Below are 10890 nucleotides of genomic sequence, written 5' to 3' on the forward strand. Positions count from 1 at the left end.
GCCCAAACGGCTGCAGAAGAATATTTCAATTCCAGGTGATTAAATCGATAAAAATCAATAAATACAAAAGTAATATATAGTCATTGTTGGTAACCCGTTGTATATAAGTGGAATGAACCCCTCCGGGCTGTCCCGGTTATTAGAAAATAATGTAGGCTACTTTGGTGGTAGTATGGGGTTACAGAAGAAATCATATGACAGATGGACCGACGACAACGTCGCTTTTTCATACGTCAGTGGACTAACTTGCCTAATCTTCGCGGGACTTTAGACCGCGGTGGAAACGCAGACAACCATGGGCTGAAGGAACCTTTTAGTTCCTGGCAAAGTAGTTCCGGGTACTTTTGGTGGAAACGCGGCTATATAGACACACCCACACAAACACTGTGAATGCGATTTTTTCATGCATCGATGCATGCAAAAAATTGGCCAACGAAAGTCAAAATGAAAACAAGTTTCCTTCTCATTCTGATCAATACTTGATAAATATTAATTTATCTGCTGTTAGCTGCAGAAGGAAAACAGATAGATTCACACAGTGGATCTGGTTTGCGGTCCTAGGAAGTTTGTTTTAATTTATACTCTGTGGACACTTTCCACAAAGCAACATAGCTTGAAGCAGTAAAAGTTATTGAAAGACGGGTATTACGGTAAGATTGAAGAGGTCTGAAGAAGCTTTAATGCAGTTTAAAAAATAACATATTCTAAAAAGTGTGTGCGTGCCTGCCATCAAATCAATACTACTTTAGATGTAAAGGAAAATGTATCGGAAATAATTATGTTTAATGTGATATATTAAAGTATTATGGAACTGACTAACTTCAACATACACAAGATGTATTGTACTGAAAAGTACTGCAGGAGGCAAGCATATAGAACTGCAATAGCTGGTTAAGATGTTCATATCTATTGGTTATCAATAAACAGATTAAACTGAGCTGGCCAGTTGACCGTTCTTGCTGTTTGTGCATGTATCTGATTTAGGTTGCCTGTGAAAGTTTCTAATCATCTTCTTTCTGTTCCCATCTTTCTAGATAAAACATTAGTGTAAAGTGTAAACATAGCATTATCGTGCTGGGCTCTATGAAAAAAATAAATAATTAGATTATAAATATAAAATAAATATATAAAGCATTTGCATAATTCACATGGAATATCCAATTATCCATTGTAATTGACAACGTTTCAGTAATCACAGTGACTGTAACTAACTGACCAACCACAGGCAAGCTTCTTGATTATGGAGGTGGAGTCAGCTTTGGGAGCCACTGATTCAAGCTGCCACTCAGTTAACAGAAATGACCCTTTTTGTTGGAAAATGATGGTAACAGTGTATTTGGGACACTTGTAATAGTGTTTTGGGGAAATGGTTTATTTTTAGTGCAATTCCCGAAACCAAAAACAAACTTCAGTGTCGGTTTCGGATCAAGCTCTCTAGAAGAATACACTTACGATACCCTACACACACAACTGAACATGTCCATCATAAACGTAGGATTTCTGTTTATTCAACTGGAGACCACTAAAATGGCAAGTTTATATGGCCAAAAAAATGTAAGCATATTTTTTTTCTGCTTTTATATAAAAAAATATTAGGAAACATTAATTATTATCAATGAATTAGTCACTACTGTTGGATAAGTCAAATAAAATACGATGTCCCAAAACATTGCTCAGTATCATTTCAGTTTGGAATTTTTTTAACTTTACTGCATGCCATAGATCCAGTGCATGTATCAACCCAAGGGTATGAGAGCTGGTGAACCTATGTTTACAAGGTAAAAAAAAAAAAAAAAACAATGTCCCACAAAATAGAGGTAAGTAGTTAGAGTTGAGAAGTTTGTTTAAATTAATGGGCTCACTTGGTAATGAGGAAAGTACTTGCTCTTGAGGAAGGTACTTGCTCACAATGAGAGGGGAACAGACCAGATCTGTCCATTTATGTCACAGATTCAAATTATTATCCCCTCTTCCAAATCAGGTCAATAATCATGTCCCATTGACATACAATGTTCATACTGCCCTACCAATAAGGGGGGGGAAGTCAGATTTCCTTGTTTTTTACACCAAACACAATTACTTGTGTAACTCTGATAGTTTTTTTTTTTTTGTCATAAACCTATAGCCAAGAAATGTATGTTTCAGACAGACACTTGATCTGAATACAGAGTTCATCAAAAATGTCCCCTGACGCTACAGAACCCGTTTCCCTAGTCAGATTTATAAACAAATGTGAACTGAACCCAGACCCAGTTTCACTGATGTGAAATACAAAGTACACTCTGTTATGGAACTGAATGAGCACTAGCACGTCTGTACTCAGTCACTGCTGATGCAATATCTTTTGTACTATTCAAGTGAAATCCTTGATTTCCTCCAGAAAATGTTTCATAACTTTTTTAAACTGATGAGTCAAAGCCAATTGCCGTATGTAACCCTTTATAAGGTCGTATTTTCAGCAAAATATAAAATAAATAAGCAAATTTGCCATCTATCAACATGAATTCACTTGAAAGAGCGATTTAACAAGTGACAAGGCAGTTCTCCTTTCTTACTAACTTGATGACTCAGCAGACTGCAAAGTTGCAGATCAATGGAACTTGTAACCCTGTGTCTTCTAAGCTATTTTCTTGCTTATGGGGTTGGGATTGCATTTTAATGACTACTTTATAATCTGAACCACTGTCTCGAAAGAGCTCGATGCACCAGCTTACAACACTAAGCCTGCCGAAACTGGCATTAACGAAACTGAGTTATTTGTACAAACAGGGAGTGAATATTTCGCTATTAATCCCTATTTTCCAGTAAAAGAGGTTTGACTTAATCATAAAGACTCCCCTTTGTACGTACACGTGCTCTCCAAAGCCTGATTACAATTCCTATCAGTTCAGCAAAGCTGGGATTTCCATTTTTTTTTTACGCCCCTGCTGCATTCCCATGAAGAATTCATAAGACGATTAAATCGTACATCGAGAACATGCTTGTAAAAAATAAAAGATACATTTTCTTTTTACAGAATACTACAGTCCACTTCTGTGAATAAAGGAATTAATCTTTTTTAAAACATTATGGAAACGTATGAAAACCTCTACATCTGGGGTCCTCAACCTCGGCCCCGGAAAGCCAGTGGGTCTGCTGTTTTTTATTTTTGTTATTCAAGCACTAAATTTTACAGTTAAAGCAGTTTATTACGCAGTTAACTCACCTTGTTTATTGGCTCTGGCCCAGTTGCTGATTTTATAGTGAAAACAAAAACTAGCAGACCCTGTGACTCTCCAGGATCGGGAGAAATTTTACACCGCACATCTTTTAGATCCTGTTCATTCATAAAGCCTTACTCATGAATGATTCATAAGAACACTGATAAAAACATTCTGTTCTTCATGAAGACCTTATAGAATACTTATTTTTGTGAAGCGTAACCAACGTTTGATTGCATGCAATTGCAGTCATGCTTGTAATTATTTAAGTGTATTTTAACATACTGCAACGTCATTCATCAGTGTGGCATTTGGTCTGCCGGAGAGGCGGATTGGCCTCGGCTGCGAACCGGCTGGTGGAGAGAGCACACGCACCTGGGCTGCGTTAGCTAATCAGCCCAGGTGCTTAAAGGTGTGCTGCTCTCCACAGATCGGGGCCGAGACAAGGAGCTCACACCGAGAGCGTTTTTATGATTTTTGTTTCGTTTTTGTTTGAGCACAAAAGTTAAGAATAGTGAATCCTCAGCTGGCATGCTGGAGGAGCTGGACCCGGCAGGGAAGGCGGGCCAGCTACGGGCAGCGCACGGGAAAGTGGTCACACATTTTACTTTATTTTATCTTTGTTATTTTAGCTTGTTGTGTTAGTTTACTGTCAGGGTGCCACACTGGCGTGTGACATATCATTACCCTGCCTTTTAAAATGGAACAGCCATGTTTAGATTCAACTAATCGTAAAAAATCGAAAACTTCAACAACTACTATATGTGCAATAAACTTGCCTATATTCATTTTATAATCACAGCACACAAATAGAATCAGTTGAATAGGTATCATCTGCAGGTTTAAGGTTTACACCTTGTTATAGCTATGGTACAGTGTGGGAGCTTTTAGATATAAGAATGTGCCATGATTCAGACTTTGAAAGATTAGTGCTTAATATCACAGTTTTAGTATGGACACCGAGAAATATGACGCAATGGTGGTTGTTCACTCATTTAAGTTAAAAAAAAAAAAATGCAATTTTGGGACGCTCAACTGCGTTTCAGTGTGAACGGCTATACGGTGGGAAACTGTGGATTACTGGGCAGGAAGTCCCCACTTAATTGCCATGTAGATGTTGTTGTGTGTCCTCATAAATACATTGATACCCAAATAAAGGAATGTCTCAAGTTCTTTTATTTATTAGCATAGCCACCAAAATACTGTTGTCGTTTATATTGTAGATTAGAACTGAGCAGCACAGCTTCTCCTGGCTACAGGCCTTGCCTGAACAACTTTCCTGCACACAAGCGGGAATTTATACTTACCGCAAGAACCAATCACTGGCTTTGTAATCAACACCCCGAAATAGTTCTGAATTGACTACAGTATTATCCCTTAGAACATATATTTCCTATACAACGTGACCCTACAGTAAGAAAGCTTGCTTTCTCTCGTGATCAAAAAAAAATGTCCTGTTCGCATCATTGAATAGGCTTAACAACCTACCTTTCCACCATGTGATTAGAGTGGGTATTGTGAAGGTTTACATAAGCCCATTACTATAGTTTCCAGCCTTTATAGGAACAGACATAGAGGAAAGAAAGTGGCACACCACCATACAGAAACACAGATTCTATTGATTCAGTGGCTCATTCGACAATGGATAAGAGTTTCAAAAATGTTTTGACGTCATTTCGGAAATCTATTCTGGAAAATTGTCAATGGGGCCGTCGTCAAGGGGGATACAGTGATTTTGTTTCTCAAATCAACAGCGACTGCAGTCTCAGGTACATGCAGTTTCCCCATTCTGTTCTGTCCTGATGCTCCTTTGAGTTCCTAGTAATTGGACAAAAAAAAAAAAAACCTGAATGCACTGGTACAGTAAACACACGATCTGATCACAGATCTTGAGTGGGACAGTGGTGCGATGAATAGCACTGTCACTTCACAGCACGAAGGTACCCAGTTCAGTCATCCCTGTGATCCATTGGCAACTTGGGCTGCATGCTGGGATAGGTTCCAGCTGCAAATCCCCCTGTGATCCTGACCAAGAATAAGAAGGTCAGAAAATGGAGGGATGGATCACAGATCGTATGCCATTCTCCAAAGGTGGTGATACTTTCCTTAATGCAACAGTGTGCCTGGTCCTTACACCTTAAACCAAGGTTTCCTGAAACCCACACACACGTACATGCCTGGATTCAATCAACATTTCTCATTTGACTCACATAAAAATGCTAGTGTTTTATGTTTCTAATTACAAATATAGTTTAGCATTCAGCTAAAATAGCCTCAGTAAGGAATCGCCTCAAAGAATTCACTCTATTATGTAACAATACCAAATAACAAAATAAACTACATAGTCTCATAGGAGGAGAGGTGTAGGACAGGGATGCTCAAACCTGACCCTCCAGGCCAGTGGTGCTCCTGGTTTTCATTGTGCCCCTCTAATCAGGACTGGCTAAACCTGTGACTCCGGGTGAGTTATACCTCTGGCCAACAAGCGGCATAATTCCATCAATTAACTATCAGGTAGAAAAGAAAACAGTACTACTGGCCTCGAGGGCCAGATGTGAGTGCCCATGGAGTAGGGGGGTTTCCCAGTGAAGAATATTCATAAGAGGGTATCCTCAAACCCTGTTTACCTCCAGCTCCATCACAGGAAGGACAACAATGGCCACATTCCAGGCTATGGTACCTGACCAAATTCATTGGGCCAAGTATTTAAAACCAAAAGAGAACATTGATCCCCCAACTAGTAATGTATCCCTACAAGATCAAGCAAAAAATATGGTTGAAGAGATTGGCCATGGTATGCAGTTCCTCTCAAACGGTGAGACCTGAAAATTCAACTTGGTTCAGATACTGCCAGAACAGGCGTGCTGTTTTTTTTTTCTTCCCCAGATGAAAGGCTTCAGGTATACTGCAGGAGCTCTTCCCCATTTTCCTCTTTTTATCTCCCTGTGAAACAGGTACTCTGCCTCAGTCAATGTAAAATTCAACTGAAATATACACACTGGCCCTCATTTACGAAACGAACGTACGACAGAAAACTGGGCGTATGGTCATTTCCACGCAAAGCTCGGCATTTATCAATTTGGACGTGAGCGGAGGCTACGATCAAATCTCAGGTCAAGTCTCAACTCGTGTACGCAAGTTTTCATGTCAGCGTGGACTTGCGGTGCAGCATAGCAAATCTGCCGGAGAATTATTATTAGACCATATTCTGACTGGCATCTAAGCATATGCAGCCACATATTCATCACTTAAAAATATGTAGCCTATGGCAAAATATTCTATTTTGTAAAGGCCTACATCGACTGTGTCATATCCCTAACATAAATAGTTATTTTCAAATTGTTTGCAATTAACGGGGTTAACAGTTTTTTGGTGTAGACTATGAGATTAATTTCTCTTTCGTTTTGAGATAGCCTACTTGTTAGGCTATACTACTGGTGACATAATTACAAGCAATTAGGTTAGATGCTTATTCAGTCACCTATTTAAACAAGAGCTTTGACAGTCATCAAATCTCGGCAATGGCAGATCTGGCTCTGTTAGAAGACCTCTACGCACCCGTAAGACGAAAACGAAACGAAAGCATGTTTATAACATCATTAAAATGAAGAAATAAATTAACCCTGCAACCGCCTAAGTATTTAAATACTAGTAGCCTAGGCTATTAAATTTTTACCATTATCCGGCTCGGACACAGGTGGTGCGTCTGTGTCTCCTCCGCCACCTGTTATGCCCGAAATGGAAGCAGACCCGATAAGCGCGGACACTCGCTCCTCAGTCTGCGTCAATGCAAGGCTGGAATCCAGCTGGCCTCCTCCAGTCAGCTGGGTGCTGCGCCTACGGGCTGCAACACGCTTTTTGGTGGCGAGTTTGAGGTCTGGCCATTTTTTCTTCACCTAAATGTAAAGAATTACGATATAAGCTAATTACTATTATACGTATAGGCTATACGTATCACGGATGTATAAATGAAATATTCAAATCTCAGCTGGAGTTACTTGAATTTTGAGTGCCCAATTTGTGAACTGTGTATAAGCGTGCTCATGTACGGCCCCTGCTGCCGGCTCAGGAGGGTGAAGGCAATCCGCGGTTCTCCTCTGAAACACGCTGTGTTAGCCAGCTGCTTCTGCACAGGGTGGGGGCAGAGGAGACCCAATCATACGCGTGCACAGAGAGAGCTAGCCATGGGCAAGCGGACGACCAGCACGAGACACTTCATCAACGAACAATGCTGACTATCCCTACCGACTTTATCCCTCCCATATCCCTGAGCCATGCAAAGCTAATTATGCACCACTCCTGTGGGTCCACCAGCCACACCCAGCACTGACATGGGTCGGATTCGATCCAAAAACTGAGGCTTTATAGGTGTCTTTGACCACGGCGACCCAGTTACTGGAGAAACATGAAACCAGAGATCACAGGTGGAAATTCCAGAGGTCTGGAAGTAAGAGTCCTGCCATGTGTTTCTTCCACCTATGAATCCAGCCAGTTGATTTCACTAATTAGTTCTACCTTCTGGCTGATGAACTATGCTGTGTAATTTAAAAGAAAAAATTCAGGTGATTGGAACAAAATACTGGGGAGGACTTTTACTTTCCGAGCCTGGATTTTCCACCTCTGCCAGAGATGTGCCGGGAGTTTAGCCCTCTTAGCGTGGCTATTTACGGCTTCTTTTGTTTCCGCTAGCAGCCTATGCCAGCAGCGGTAAAACGGGACACTGGCGGCTTTGATTTGCAGTCCTGGCCTTTTCTGTCCTGCTTTTTCCGTAACTAATTCGGTTAGATCCTAAAATACTCTGTGGGCATAGGTAGATTGGTCTGTGTTCTTTTGCTACTTTGAACTTATTCCTGTCTTGGTCCCGTTACTCTATTAGATTTTCTTTGTTGACTGTAACACATGATTTTTAAATGTAACTCATTGTGTATGTAACACTGCTGCTGTTTAAGCAGAACTATAATGCAATGTCTGTTTGTTTCCTGATTATTGAACATGGATGGTATTCTGGATACTTGACGGCAGAAATAACATTCTTAACTCCGTAATATAGTCGTTGTCTGCAATGAGCTTTAATTCCAGTGCATGGATTTTAGCCAGTGAGCATTTTTGTGATTCTAGAGCATCAACATCAGCCACCATTCTTCCCATCTGCCCAATCACCCCACTGCTTTCCTTAGTCTCAGTTCAAACACACGTGAGATTTCACGGCAGAAGTGAGGAGCGAGGGGTCAGAGCAAGGCGTCTTACAGTGACAGCATAATAAGTGGAGAAGTGTAAAAAATGGAACCTTGAGGGACTGTGAAAGGGAGAGTTTTAATTGGAAGGTGTGGAAGGACGTTAAGCACCTTCAGTTAAAAAAGAATCATTAAAGCGATGCTGCAAAAAGGGCCACCCTCAAATTAATTTCCAAAGAAGAAAGTAAAATGGAAAATTTACTTAGCAACCTGTTAACCTGATTAGTTTTTCTAACAGTTCACATATAGTGGAAGTGGTAGTTTAATAGAAACTTCACAGGTATGAGGGTGTGTGTGTGTGTGTTTTTTTCTGAAAGTGCAGTATTAAGTTAAAAAAATGCCATTATTATTATTATTATTATTATTAATATCATTAATATTATTATTATTGTTGTTGTTGTACAGTGCTGTAAAAAGTAGGCACCATCAGTTTTAAATCAGGTTTTTAGCCACCGTTCCATCCCACACGGGTCCCATCCCACACGGGTCCCATCCCACACGTGTCCCGTCCCACACGTGTCCCATCCCACACGAGTCCTGTCCCGTGTGAGCGAGGCCCTCTGGGGAGGCCGTCCCCCTGCCGGGGAAATTCGTTATTCCACCTCGCCGCCCCGGCCCCCTTTCCAGAAGCACGCCCCCGTTGCGCTGAACACAGAAACGCTGAGTGTTTGGAGGAGGTGGGGGGGGGGGCAGCTCTGTGTCGCCATGGAAATGGAGCAGAGGCGCAGCATCTGTGTCAGGAGTGGGCGGAGCCCCGAAAACTTTTTGTCCGGCTTTGGCACATTCCGTAGCGGTCCTGTTAAGCGGACAAAAGGAAACGTTTTGGGTTTTTTGGCGCGCTGCAGGGTCTGCATTTTTTCTTCTTCCCCTTTGTTTCCCCCTTTTTTCTTCTACCTGTTTTAGCGGGTGATGCTCTACAGAATGAAGCGGAAACATTTAATCTTTTTGAGAGCGACACATGCGAATAGTCGGGAAAATAAAACACGGATGAGGAGGTTTCGGAGGTAAATGTGGCACGCTTCATTATGGAAAACCTAAAGCACATTACTGACAGCACTGAGCGAAGCGCACGCAGGGTAATATTAGGTGAGAGGAATATGAGAGCATAGCTTATAGCAGCATGTTTGACTGAGCTTTTGAACTGGCTGTGTTCTGGCTCTATATTTGTGTTGGTTATTAGGCCACAGGGGAGTCGCAGTGGGGGGAATAGAGTCACTGACTACCCAGGGCCCAGGCGGGGGGGGGTGGCCTCAAAAGACCTGGACTGAAAAGGGGGTGGGGGCCCACAGAGACTGCATTTGCACAGGGGCATGCAACAGGAATTCATCTGACATTGTACGATGAGGTTTTGTATTATAAGACACTTTGCATAGATTAGGAATGTATATATCTTAGTGTTTTTTTTCATATATTTTTTAGATATTATTGCAGTTTTCATTGAAAATATGTGTTCCGTGTGTGTCTGATGTCACTTTGATGTGAATCAATTGATTCCCTTGATATAATTTTACTGATGCTGGCGGTGTACAATCTATTATGAAATCTGAAAGTTACTAGCTGCAATAACTGATGTTTTTTCTTATACATGTGTGTAATGAATTGTGTTTTGTGCGTAGTGAGTCTTTCCTCACATATTTGTTATTAATATTCAGCATGTAAAATGTATACTGATCAAATGAACAGCCAACCATAGTGATGTCATGATGTACCTGCGGTATCTAAATGATTCCCTGATATCTGACTACCCTTTCCTATTGGATAGAGTTACCTAGCAACATTTTACATGATGTTTCACTCTCCTGCACGTTCTTTACAATCCCTTTTGAGTTAGTCCCACTGCACTCTTTTTCAGGCAGGAGAAATGGGGGGGGGGGGGGGGGGGGGGGAAGAGAGAGAGAGAGAGAGAGAGAGAGAGAGAGAGAGCGCACTTATCCATATTATGCAGAGATTGTGTGCTCTCCACTGGCAAGAGAAAGCTCTGTGGTGTCTGCACAGTCTACTCTTTCTGGGTCAAAGGAAGAAATAAAAACCAGCAAGGAAAATATATGCTCGTGTGTGTACTGTCTGCCTTCATGTTGACTGTGTACGTCAGCCATTTCCTGTTCATCTCAGCAATACTGGGCCTAACCACAATGCCTCTAACTGTGTCATTCAAACTTCCGTAAACGACACTGCAGTTTGAGCGAAGCCCGAGTTATGATTTATTTATGCCTTACGGTTGCCGAAAGGGTCGTGCGTTTTCAACTGAAAAAAAAAAAAACGTCACACGACACTCTCAGAGCTTCATTATTTATTATTCTGTGTTTGACGGGCTTTGAAAAACATCGAGGGGTTAGAGGAAAACAACTGGAATACATAAGAAAGTGTCGTAGGTACGATGTCAGAATGGGTGCAGTTAATCACATCGCTGAACTGTTAGGCCGACATCCCAAAATATCTAGAATGTGTCTTCATCT

General features: G+C 41.2%; 1 long non-coding RNA gene across 1 annotated transcript in view; it reads right to left on the reverse strand.

The window, feature by feature from the left end:
• The window catches only part of LOC135239703 (uncharacterized), a 7016-nt gene extending 3534 nt beyond the window's left edge, over positions 1 to 3482 (reverse strand). The window contains exon 1 of the long non-coding RNA XR_010325463.1: positions 3206 to 3482. This is a non-coding gene — a long non-coding RNA (uncharacterized LOC135239703). The remainder of the gene's footprint in view (positions 1 to 3205) is intronic.
• Between the last annotated feature and the right edge of the window lie 7408 nt (positions 3483 to 10890).

Source organism: Anguilla rostrata, chromosome 14, assembly GCF_018555375.3.
Source record: "Anguilla rostrata isolate EN2019 chromosome 14, ASM1855537v3, whole genome shotgun sequence".
Lineage (NCBI taxonomy): Eukaryota > Metazoa > Chordata > Actinopteri > Anguilliformes > Anguillidae > Anguilla > Anguilla rostrata.